This window comes from Oncorhynchus keta, chromosome 35, assembly GCF_023373465.1.
Source record: "Oncorhynchus keta strain PuntledgeMale-10-30-2019 chromosome 35, Oket_V2, whole genome shotgun sequence".
Lineage (NCBI taxonomy): Eukaryota > Metazoa > Chordata > Actinopteri > Salmoniformes > Salmonidae > Oncorhynchus > Oncorhynchus keta.
The window spans coordinates 12,944,831-12,958,557 of NC_068455.1; positions in this window are offsets into that span (position 1 = coordinate 12,944,831).

Below are 13,727 nucleotides of genomic sequence, written 5' to 3' on the forward strand. Positions count from 1 at the left end.
GATACTTAAATTCACACAGGACACTGGATAAGACAGGAGAAGTACTCCAGATATAACAAACTGACCCTAGCCCCCCGACACAAACTACTGCAGCATAAATACTGGAGGCTGAGACAGGAGGGGTCAGGAGACACTGTGGCCCCATCCGATGATACCCCCGGACAGGGCCAAACATGAATGATATAACCCCAGATGAGGCCTCAGAGTCTGATATTCAAGAGCTGGACATTGAGCAGGTCCAGAGAGAAGACATGGAAGCCTGAGAGGAAGACAACCAAAGCTTTAGTTTCTAGACTATCATTTTACAGATGTATGTTGAAAACATTTTTGAAAAATGTGATGGATCATTCAATATTCCCTTTATTTTGTTGTTCAGTGAAATCATTCCATGTGAACAGTCAACTCATTTAATTAAAGTTAAATTCGTAACTAACTTATTTTTTTTCAATTGGAAGGATTTAATTATTTGCAATTCTGTCTACTTATAAGAAGGTAAAATGTTTATGTTTCTGTCTCCGTATAATGTTAAATATATCTAATGCAAAAAAACATCTACATTGAAATTGTATTAATATTAATTTGCATATATATCTGTTAATTCCCCTTTATTCCCGTTAATTCCCATATATTCAGGGTTAATTCGCACAGAAAGTTTCCACCTCTGAATATTCCCCAAAATGTGCAACCCTATTCATGATTCAATCATATATAACCCGATTCCCTATTCAATCATATATATATATATATATGATTGAGCAAAGCTCTGTTCAAGTAGAATGTGATTTTGCTGTGATCTGATAGAGGTGTCAGTGGACTGACTGTGAATGATCTAAGAGACAATGGGTTGAGGTTAGTGATTAAGTAGTTTACAGTACTACTGCCAAGAGATGAGCTATATGTGTACCCACCATATGGGTCCCCTTGAAGCCTACCATTGACTATGTACATACCCAGGGTCCGACTTAGCTGCAGGAATTGTGACCCGTTTTTATTGGTTATGTTGTTGTAATTGTGTCTAGGGGGGTATATGGGGGAGGGAATGCTGTCACCTCCGGGTAGGTGTTTGTCCCTCTGTGTGCTGAGGGTTTCGGGTTCTTGTCCAGTTCTGGCATTTAGATCGCCACAGACTACTGCATGTCCCTGGGCCTGGAAATGGTTGATCTCCCCCTCTAGGATGGAGAAGCTGTCATCATTAAAGTATGGGGATTCTACTGGGAGGATCTAGGTAGCGCACATGAGGACATTTTTCTCTGTTAAGATCATTTCCTTATTCATTTCTAGCCAGATGTAACATGTTCCTGTTTTGACTAATTTAAAAGAGTGGGTTAAGTCTGCTCTATACCAAATTAGCATACCCCCTGAGTCTCTTCCCTGTTTCACACATGGTAGTGGGATGGGACTACCAGCTCGCTGTAACCTAGAGGGCAACCAGTGGGTCCGTCTCCTCTATACGATGTTTCTTGTAGGATGACAATGTCTGTATTTCTAATTTCTTCGATGAAGTTCCTGCTCTTTAGGCCAAAGGCAGATGACCTGACCCCTCCTGTCTCAGCCTCCAGTATTTATGCTGCAGTAGTTTGTGTCGGTGGGCTAGGGTCAGTTTGTTATATCTGGAGTACTTCTCCTGTCCTATTCGGTGTCCTGTGTGAATCTAAGTGTGTGTTCTCTAATTCTCTCCTTCTTTCTTTCTCTCTCTCGGAGGACCTGAGCCCTAGGACCATGCCCCAGGACTACCTGACATGATGACTCCTTGCTGTCCCCAGTCCACCTGGCCATGCTGCTGCTCCAGTTTCAACTGTTCTGCCTTACTATTATTTGACCATGCTGGTCATTTATGAACATTTAAACATCTTGGCCATGTTCTGTTATAATCTCCACCCGGCACAGCCAGAAGAGGACTGGCCACCCCACATAGCCTGGTTCCTCTCTAGGTTTATTCCTAGGTTTTGGCCTTTCTAGGGAGTTTTTCCTAGCCACCGTGCTTCTACACCTGCATTGCTTGCTGTTTGGGGTTTTAGGCTGGGTTTCTGTACAGCACTTTGAGATATCAGCTGATGTACGAAGGGCTATATAAATACATTTGATTTGATTTGATGACCTCACCAAACAAGTTTGTAGTAAATGCAAAGATGTGATCATAACGAGAATTTTCAAAAGCGTACTTAAGCTGGCAAATTGTTGCTTTAATGCAAATTAACCACAAAATGAACACATTTTTACACTATTTAACACACTTAGTTCTTTAACACACATTATGAGCATGCAAATTACTACTAACAAGACGTGAGAAGTTATTTGTCAAAGATTATTATCATATACCTTTTCTCACAGTAGCCTAATATATAGAGGAAGGAAAGGGATCACAAGTAATCATTGAATGAAAGCAATGACTGTGCTCATGTAACTCTAGGACTCAACATTTGACCTGCTTTGAATAGTCAAAACAATATTCCAAATCAACATATTTCAATCAGAATGAGTTCAGTTTGGTTATCTTTTCAATATGATGAAGGATGGTGGCCAAATATGTTTGGTTGCTTTCCTTCTCTTTCACTGTAAACTGTCCTCAAGAATGCATAATACTCTATCTGCCAACACAGCTAAAGTCACTGTGTGAAATATGTCCCGTGATGAAAGTGGAAGAAACAGGTGAGCTATTCTGATTGGCCAGGTTAAATTCCATTCTATCCTCAACATTCCAGTCATGTCACTGTCTCACATCACATGGTTCCATGGAATGAGGGTGGGTTTCAGGCAAAGCCTACATGCTATCTGAAAGCTATTGTTTTGAAAGACGTCTATTACATTATGTTTAGTGCCTTTTGTACATTTCACTGTTAACCTCCAACCTTTTAGATTGATTCCAGTCTGCCCATATCACCCTAATTTCAACCATGTCTTAATAAACAAATGATTTGTGTCCAAAACACGGCTTCCACTGTTCCAGTGGAACCCCTTCCTCAGGTCAAGAGCACTAATAAGTCTTCCTGTAATACCACCGTGACAGCTTTCATACTGTTTTCACTCATGTGTTGTGGCAGGTAGACTTCATAGGGATGATTACCAAAACAACTATGTCCTACTAAGAATCATGAGACAGAGTGAGTCACCACTTTATGGATTACTGTATGGGACATTATAGGTTATCCTAGAGCACAGGAGGTTAGTGGCACCTTAATTGGGAAGACCTGGCTCGTGGAATGGTATCCAGTAAATCAAACACATGCTTTCCAGGTGTTTGATGCCATTCCATTTGCTCCGTTCCAGACATTATTATGAGCCGTCCTCCCCTCAGCAGCCTCCTGTGTTCTAGAGCTTGGATTGGTTAAGTCCAAGTAGCTTTAATCTTGGTGAAGGCTCATCATCAGTAGCATTACACCGTCTGAACTATCTTTATATGCTGTGCGTTTGAAAAGGGATACACACCTTAAAGTGAGAGGAGAAATAAATGGTATGTAGGAGTAGTCATATGTAACGCAAGAGAAAAACAAAACATCACAGACTCACAAGTAACTTGTTTTAATTTACATTGTAATATGCCGTATTTGGACGAGAATGATTCTTCATTATAAAAACTGATCAACTGATACTAACGCTAATAGTCTCTATCGCAAATATCAACACTAATTGAGGCACATTTATGTGCTTGCTCGAGACTGATTTCCTTGTTACCTAAACTCATTCAGACCTGATGGGAGAGATGATAAGTGGAGCTGAGTTATCACCAGAAGGATCACAGGCTGTAGAGAAGAGTGGATAGTCTCTCAGTGAAGTTGCAGCCAGTGACAAAGTAGATATGGGACCTCACCCTCCTCATAATCCACAAACACCCCCACCCTCTGGGGCTTCTCTCTCAGGGAGAGGGGGACTCCAGACTGTGCGAGCTCCATTTCATTTCGACAGCCCCACAGTCAAGTATCCATTTACAGGGCTCAGTGGATTATCTCTCTTCCTGTTGATGGACTCTCCAGCCACTTCTAAAGCCCAAACAGTCTTCCCTTTTACCTGCATCTCATAGTAGAGTCACATCCATTGCACCCTGCTGCATCCCCTTCCACTTGATTTCAGAAAACTTCTCCATCTCTTTATTCAGTGTCTCCTCCGGCTGAGACACAGCTCTCCTTACATCCCCCGCATCCAGACCTGTGTGAAAAATGATCTCAGACCAGTTCTTGGTAGGTGGAACAGTGTTACAGAGGGATGGAGAGCTCTGGAGGTGGTGGTGGTCCTCAATATCTGAGAGCTGCTCCAGCTTCTTCTCTGTAACTCAGTGATTTCATGCTCCAGCTCTTCAATGAGCCCTTCAGCCTGTTTCTCAGCTGCTTTCTGCTTCTCTTCAACCACCCCAATAAGCTCCGCCTGGCTTCTCTCAATGGAACGCACAAGAGCAGTGAAGACCTGCACACAGTCTGCTACCACTCTCTCTGTATGTCTCTTGTTGAGCTCTACTGCCTGTTTGATCCCCTTAAACTTCTTTAGTCACTCCTGGATCATCTAATGAACAGGTTCAATCAGCTTGTGTTTCTTGAAGGAAGCCACTTTCTGATGAGGCTCCAGGTGAGTAAGAGGCCAGACACACAAGTCAGGACTTCAAGGCCATGTGCTCCCTCTTAGTACAGACATCACATGGCACTGCTCCAGGTTTGGAGAGGGTTTGGGTTTGTCCCGGGGTGATAGGTGTGGCTTCAACTGGAGCTAACTTCTTGAGCTGAGCAGCCATTTCAGAAATGAAAGTATTGACAAAGAAATCTGGTCTCTTATCAAATATATTTTTACACAGTGGACACTGGCGCAGGTCAGTGCTATCCCAGTATCCTCTGATACAGGACTTGCAGTAATTGTGTCCACATGGGGTGGAGACGGGCTCAGTGAACACATCCAGACAGATAGAGCAGTGGAGTGCTCTTCAGCGGGACAATGCTGGAGGAAGCCATTGCTGGGAATAGAACAAAGAAGAAAACATATATCATGGTCCTTCTACCTTAATGAATATGTGTTCATGTATTATTTCAAAATGCCTTTTTATCAAGCTTTAGGTTTAAGAAAAAAGTGATCCCCTTCCAACTTGTTACTCTAGGCCAGGGCTCTCCAACCCTGTTCCTGAAGAGCTACAGTCCTAGCTAACCCAATTCAGTTGATCAACCAGCTAATTATTATTAGAATCATGTGTGTAATCTAGGTGTGCTAGATTTGGGTTGGCGTGAAAACCAGTGCTATTGGTTTTCACTCCAATCCTCCTTATCCAGCACAACTACATTACACACATGATTCTACTAATAATTAGCTGGTTGATCAACTGAACAGTGGTGGGAAAAGTTCTCAATTATCATACTTGAGTAAAAGTACAAATAACTTAATCGAAAATTACTCAAGTAAAAGTGAAAGTTACCCAGTAAAATACTACTTGAGTTTAAAGTACAAATAACTTCATAGAAAATGACTCAAGTAAAAGTGAAAGTTACCCAGTAAAATACTACTTGAGTAAAAGTATAAAAGTATCTGGTTTTAAATGTACTTAAGTACAGTGGTCAAAAAAGACTAAATTGTCATACTTAAGTAAAAGTAAACGCTGTACATCAAATTCCTTATATTAAGCAAAATAGACGGCACTATTTTCATATTATATTTTAATTACAGCCAGAAAGGGGCACACTCCAAAACTCACACTCCAAAACTCAGACATAATTTGCAAACACAGTAGCTGTGTTTTGTGAGTCCGCCAGATCAGATGCAGTAGAGATGACAAAGTGTTATATTGATCAGTGCCATAATTCTGTCCTGCTTGAGCATTATAAATGTAACAAGTACTTTTGTGTGTCATGGAAAATGTATGTAGTAAAAAGTACATTATTATCTTTAGGAATGTAGTGGAGTAAAAGTAAAAGTTGTAAAAAAAAAAAAAAGTAATGTACAGATAACACTATGACTTTAGACCGTCCCCTCACCCATACCCGGGCGCGAACCAGGGACCCTCTGCACACATAAACAACTGACACCCACAAAGCATCGGGAACTACTACTTCAAGGTATCAGAGCAAGTGACGTTACCGATTGAAACGCTATTTAGCGCGCACCACCACTAACTAAGCTAGCCGTTTCACATCCGTTACACAGATACCCCAAAAAACTACTTAAGTAGTACTTCAAAGTATTTTTACACCACTGAAACTGATTCGGGTAAGATACAACTGGGGTTGGAGTGAAAATCTACAGGAGGGTAGCTCTCCAGGAACAGGGACCAGGATTGTGTTCAGTTGGACCAGGATTGTGTTCAGTTGGACTAGGATTGTGTTCAGTTGGACCAGGATTGTGTTCAGTTGGACTAGGATTGTGTTCAAGCGGACCAAATAGCAACAATGTTTTATTCACTGGGAGCTGTTTTCAGTGGAGGCTGCTGAAGGGAGGCTAGCTCATAATAATGGCTGGAATGGAGCGAATGGAATGGAAACCATGTGATCAATGTATTTGCTACCATTACTCTGATTCCGCTCCAACCATTACCATGAGCCCGTCCTCCCACTGTCCTTTAAATACCTCACTCGTTGCTTCAAGCCACACTTTGCCACATCCAACAAATGGGAGAAAAGGTCTGTTCAACGTAGCAAATGTTCAAGTGAACTGAATGCACCTCAGGTGACCTAACTTGTGGCCCACAATGACCCTGACTTTAGTGAATAAATTAGTGTATTTGTTTTGGGAAGATAGATTACCATCGCAACAGTATTTTGTGTATGTAATTATTGGCCTACCAAAAGAGACTGTTCTTAAAGATGCAATATGCAGAAATCGCTCCACCATTTCCTGGTTGAACATTTTGTAATAGTTTGCCTAATTTCAGTTTATGTTACAAAACAAGCAATGTAGAGTGTAGAGAATAATTGTACCATTAAAACCAGGGTTCCCAACTGGCAGTGATATTATTGGCCCCCAAGTTTTCTGAGCAAAAAAATGAAGACTGTAAAAACACCAGCAAATCAGCTCCAACTAATTTTAATATGGACATCTGTTTCAAAGTAGCCATGGGCTCCCTTTGACCCCCAACTATGCAAACCTGTATGTGGGACAATTTGAGGAAGCACTCCTTCACAAAACAGAGACACACCCCCCTACTTTCTAAAATCCTCCTATGGAAGAGATACATAGATGATGTCTTTGTGCTCTGGGAAGAAAGTCAGCAGGAACTAAATTAATTCCAAACTCTTCTAAACAACAGCTCGGAATAACTCTAATGTACCATGCAGACTGATGTATGCATCCCCTTCCCCTCAAGAATGGTCTACCATATAGACAGTTATGCAGGGTTAAACAAATAACCTGAAGCAATGCTAAAAAAAAAATGGAGGTTACATAGGTTACAAAACTCTTGGAGGTTACTGCAATGATGAAAATATTTTTTTAAATGTGCAGCCTACATAGGACAAACAAAAATACAATTAAAACAACACATAGCTGAACACCGCAGCTCAATCAGCTGTTAAACATTGACTGTTCAGTGGCTCACTTTGTTGAAGCTAACCATCCCATCTCCTCCTTCCAATACACAGGCATTGAGCATGTTGCTCTACCAAGAAGAGGAGGTCAATTGAGATCCTACTACTACAAAGGGAGGCTTACTGGATAACCTATATAAAAACAGTGACCCCTAGTGGTCTGAATATTGACCTTGCTCTCAGGCCCTTCTCAGATAAAGTAAAATAAAATGGTATTGGTCACATGCACATGGTTAGCAGGTGTTAATGTGAGTGTAGCGAAATGCTTGTGCTTCTAGTTCCGACAGTGCAGTAATATCTAACAAGTAATCTAACAATTCCCCAACACCTACCTAATACACACAAATCTAAAGGGGTGAATGAGAATATGTACATGTAGGTATAGAGATGAGCGGCATAGGCAAGGTGCAATAGATGGTATAAAATACATTATATACCTATAATATGAGTAATGTAAGATGTGTAAACGTGATTAATATTAAAGTGGTATTATTTAGAGTGGCATTGTATGAAGTGACTAGTGATCCATTTATTAAAGTGGGCAGTGATTGGGTCTCAATGTGGGCAGCAGTTAGTCAGTTAGTCATTGCTGTTTAACAGTCTGATGGCCTTGAGATAGAAGCTGTATTTCAGTCTCTCGGTCCCAGCTTTGATGCACCTGTACTGACCTCGCCTTCTGGATGATAGCGGGATGAACAGGCAGTGGCTCGGGTGGTTGATGTCCTTGATGATCTTTATGGCCTTCCTGTGACATCGGGTGTTGTAGGTGTCCTGGAGGGCAGGTAGTTTGCCCCCGGTGATGCGTTGTGCAGACCTCACTACCCGCTGGAGAGCCTCGCGGTTGAGGGCGGTGCAGTTGCCGTACCGGGCGGTGATACAGCCCGACAGGATGCTCTCGATTGTGCATCTGTGAAAGTTTGTCAGGATTTTGGGTAACAAGCCACATTTCTTCAGCTTCCTGAGGTTGAAGATGCGCTGTTGCGCCTTCTTCACCACACTGTCTGTGTGGGTGGACCATTATAGTTTGTCTGTGATGTGTACGCCGAGGAATTTAAAACATGAACAAGTCTTATCAATGGATATATTCTTTGTACAGCTTATCAGCGAACAGCCAATATGATCCGCCTGTTGATGATGCTTATTATGCATTATGGTTGAACCAAAAGATTGCATGTAACCCAAAAATATATAAAATAGGAAACTAAATATATATGTGAAATATGATCTACAATATTTAATTATGTTTCCATATGATAACAATAGCCTAATATATTCAATATGCTGTAAATTATTGTTTTTTTAACAGTTTCACTAAATTCATTCTAATTAACTTAACAATTATGACACACCCCTCATTATTGACATTGGTTGCACTAATTGCACTGTTTGTCTACATAACTGCACAGGGGTGGCATTCATAACTTTTTCCCCAAGCTAAAATACATTTTCAACTGTAATTTCAAAACAAAGCTAATGTTGATGTATTTTTTAGGACTAACTTCTCATTGCTGACAATTGATATCAGCAGGATTGACTGAAACATTTCTATACCCATGTATGTAATCACAGCCCACTGGGCAAAACTGGTTGAATCAATGTTGTTTCCACATAATTTCAACCCCAAAAATCAATGTGATGACGTGGACTCAACTTGAAAAAAGTTCGGGAAAAATTCATCAATGTAAGGGCATTTTTACCCAGTTTTTTACAAAGAACCATTTACATGACGATTTTTTTGTTGTTGAGTTCACATTGAATTCACGTTAGTTAACAACTCAACCAAATGTAAATCAAAACTAGATGTTGAACTAGTCTGAGTGCCAGTCTGGTTGTGCTATCAAGAAACTCCTTGTCACTCATTTGTCATGCCAATGAGCAATGGAGTTGGGAAGAGCACAAAGAGATCCTCTCCTCTCCTCCCTCTCACCCCTCCCTCCTCTCCTCCCTCTCCCCTCTCCCTCCTCTCCCCTATCCCCTTCCTCTCCTCTCCTCCTCTCCTCTCCTCTCCTCTCCTCTCTCTCCCTCCCTCTCCCTCCTCTCCTCTCCTCCCCTCTCTCACCCCTCCCCTCCCTCCTCTCCTCTCTCTCTCCCCCCTCCCTCCCTCCCTCCCTCCCCCCTCCCTCCCCTCCCTCCCTCCCTCCCTCCCTCCCTCCCTCCCTCCCTCCTCCCTCCCTCCCTCCTCCCTCTCCTCTCCTCCTCCCCCCTCCCTCTCCCCTTCCTCTCCTCTCTCCCCCTCCCTCCTCTCCTCCCCTCTCCCTCTCCCTCCTCTCTCCTCTCCTCTCCTCTACCCCCTCCCTCTCCTCTCCTCTCCTCCCTCCCTCCCCTCCCTCCCTCCCTCCCTCCCCTCCCTCCCTCCCTCCCTCCCCTCCTCCCTCCCTCCCTCCCTCCCTCCCCTCCCTCCCTCCCTCCTCCTCTCCTCTCCTCTCCTCTCCTCTCCCCTCCTCTCCTCTCCTCTCCTCCCTCTTCTCCTCCCCTCCCTCCTCCCTCTCCTGTTCCTCCTCTCCTCTCCCCCCTCCCTCCTCTCCTCCCCTCCCTCTCCCTCACCCCCTCCCTCCCTCCTTCCCTCCTCCCTCCTCCCTCCCTCCCTCCCCCCTCCCTCCCTCCCTCCCTCCCCCTCCCTCCCTCCCTCCCTCCCTCCTCTCCTCCCTCCCTCCCTCCCTCCCCCTCCCTCTTCTCCTCCCTCCCTCTTTTCCTCCTTCCCTCCCCCTCCCTCCTCCCTCCCCTCCCTCTCCTCTCCCCTCCCTCCTCTCCCCTTCCCTCCTCTCCTCCTCTCCCCCCTCTCCTATCCCTCCATCCCTCTCCTCTCCCTCCTCTCCTCTCCTTTCCCCCCTCCTTCCTCTCCCTCTCCTTTTCCTCTCCTCCCCTCCCTCTCTCTCGTCTCCCTCCTCTCCCCCTCCCTTTCCTCTCCTCTGCACTTTCACAACTTCTAATATCTCAAGGAGCATAAATTAATCTAATTGCATTAATCAACTGACATGCACTCTGGTGGTTTAATCCAAATCAGATGAGTTATTTTCAGTCAGATGATACTGATGATGTTATTGATTGATGGAACCGGTGTTCCTGAGTCCTGCATCACGAGTGTTAGATATCCAATTCCTTTCCCCTGGGATATCAGCCTTTCTGCTATGATCATGTGAACTCTGTTACCTGCTGTGTTTCTCAGTGACACTTTACCCCAATCCTCTCCTACAATAAGAAGGTTATTTTGGCATTAATGTTTACTGAGCGGTCCCATGGGCTTGTTTACCATTTTATCATGAGAAATTACTTTACACATTTGTGCTTTTCCATTCAAATAAGGTTGTCTATATGAGAGATGACTTTACTACGGTACTGAGTACCACTGACCACAAAACGAACATCATTGGCCTGCTGTGCAGTGGTACATACTATGTTGTATTACAGTTTAAATAGGTACATTGTTTCAGCAATTGAATGTGTCATATTGTGCCCACAGCCGTGATGTGTGGAACTGTGTCTCAGCTGTTGATTGTCTAGTTGGTGGGATTTTTAAAATCTCTTCTCTGGGTGAATCTCAATTGTATTTTATTGATTCCTTTGTGTCCTCTCTCCTCACATCCTTCTAAAAATCCAAGATTCCTCCCCTCTGACCTTCTCCTTCAATGCCTTTTCAGAAAAAGGGCGAGGAGAGAGGACACAAAGGAATCAAGGAAACACAATTCCAAATCAAATCAAATCAAAGTTTATTTGTCACGTGCGCTGAATACAACAGGTGTAGGATCTTACAGTGAAATGCTTACTTACAGGCTCTAACCAATAGTGCAAAAAAATGTATTAGGTGAACAATATGTAGGTAAAGAAATAAAACACCAGTAAAAAGACAGGCTATATACAGTAGACAGGCTATATACAGTAGACAGGCTATATACAGTAGACAGGCTATATACAGTAGACAGGCTATATACAGTAGACAGGCTATATACAGTAGACAGGCTATATACAGTAGCGAGGCTATAAAAGTAGTGAGGCTACATACAGACACCGGTTAGTCAGGCTGATTGAGGTAGTATGTACATGAATGTATAGTTAAAGTGACTATGCATATATGATGAACAGAGAGTAGCAGTAGTGTTAAAGAAGGGGTGGTGGGTGGCGGGACACAATGCAGATAGCCTGGTTAGCCAATGTGTGGGAGCACTGGTTGGTCAGCCCAATTGAGGTAGTATGTACATGAATGTATAGTTAAAGTGACTATGCATGTATGATAGACAGAGAGTAGCAGCAGCATAAAAAGAGGGTTGGGGGCACACAATGCAAGTAGTCTGGGTAGCCATTTGATTACCTGTTCAGGAGTCTTATGGCTTGGGGGTAAAAGCTGTTGAGAAGCCTTTTGGTCCTAGACGTGGCACTCCAGTACTGCTTGCCATGCGGTAGTTGAGAGAACAGTGTTGAGGATCAGCGTAGCAGATGTGTTGCTACCTACTCTCACCACCTGGGGGCGGCTCGTCAGGAAGTCCATGATCCAGTTGCAGAGGGAGGTGTGATTCACCCTCTGTATCAGAGGCCACCATCATCCCTCCTCACGAGAGGTCAATAGTTCAGGCTGTAGTTGTACTGCTTTAGCCGATTTATCTTCCTACATTCCATTTTCATGGATTCCGCTGACCATTATCTGACCTTGAGTCATTTCACCCTTGTGATTACAAAATCCAATTTATAGTAAAAACAATTAATTTGGTTTACTTTCAGGAAAAAATTATAGAATATATCACTGGTCCTGAGGTGATTTAATCTATTATTTGCTTACTATTTTAATTTAATTTCCTTGTCTGATGTATGGTCACGAGAGTGGTGCAGTGGTCTAAGGCACTGCATCTCAGTGCTAGAGTCGTCACTACAGACCCTGGTTCGATTACAGGCTGTATCACAACCGGCAGTGATTGGATGTCCCATACGGCGGCGCACAACGTCGTCCAGGTTAGGGTTTGGCCGGGGTAGGCCGGGGTAGACCGGGGTAGGCCGGGGTAGACCGGGGTAGACCGGGTAGGCCGGGGTAGGCCGTCATTTGTTCTTAACTGTCTTGCCTAGTTAAATAAAGGTTCAATTAAAAATGTACGTCTGTCTGGAACAGAAATTTGTTGTGATCAGAAGAGACAATAATCGTATTGAGATCATCTAAACATTCACAAGTGTTTTAGGATAATAATAATATATATCTTTGAAGAGTAGCTGACAGAGAATAGGCCCTCTTTGGACCAGGAGCGAAGGCCCATAACTTGTTCATACAGTACCAACCGTCTACATGCTGATAATGTACCAACCCTCTACATGTACCAACCGTCTACATGCTGATACAGTACAAACCCTCTACATGTTGATACAGTACAAACCCTCTACATGTTGATACAGTACCAACCCTCTACATGTTGATACAGTACCAACCCTCTACATGTTGATACAGTACCAACCCTCTACATGTTGATACAGTACCAACCCTCTACATGTTGATACAGTACCAACCCTCTACATGTTGATACAGTACCAACCCTCTACATGTTGATACAGTACCAACCCTCTACATGTACCAACCCTCTACATGTTGATACAGTACCAACCCTCTACATGATACAGTACCAACCCTCTACATGTTGATACAGTACCAACCCTGCTGATACATGTTGATACAGTACCAACCCTCTACATGTTGATACAGTACCACATGTTGATACAGTACAACTCTACATGTTGATACAGTACCAACCCTCTACATGTTGATACAGTACCAACCCATGCTGATACAGTACATCTACATGTACCAACCCTGATACAGTACCAACCCTCTACATGTCTACATGTTGATACAGTACCAACCCTCTACATGTACCCGTCTACATGTTGATACAGTACATGTTGAACCCCCTCTACATGTACCAACCCTGATACATGTACCAACCCTCTACATGTTGATACAGTACCAACCCTCTACATGTACCAACCCTCTACATGTTGATACAGTACCAACCCTCTACATGTACCAACCCTCTACATGTTGATACAGTACCAACCCTCTACATGTTGATACAGTACCAACCCTCTACATGTTGATACAGTACAAACCCTCTACATGTTGATACAGTACAAACCCTCTACATGGACAAACCCTCTACATGTTGATACAGTACAAACCCTCTACATGTTGATACAGTACCAACCCTCTACATGTTGATACAGTACAAACCCTCTACATGTTGATACAGTACCAACCCTCTACAT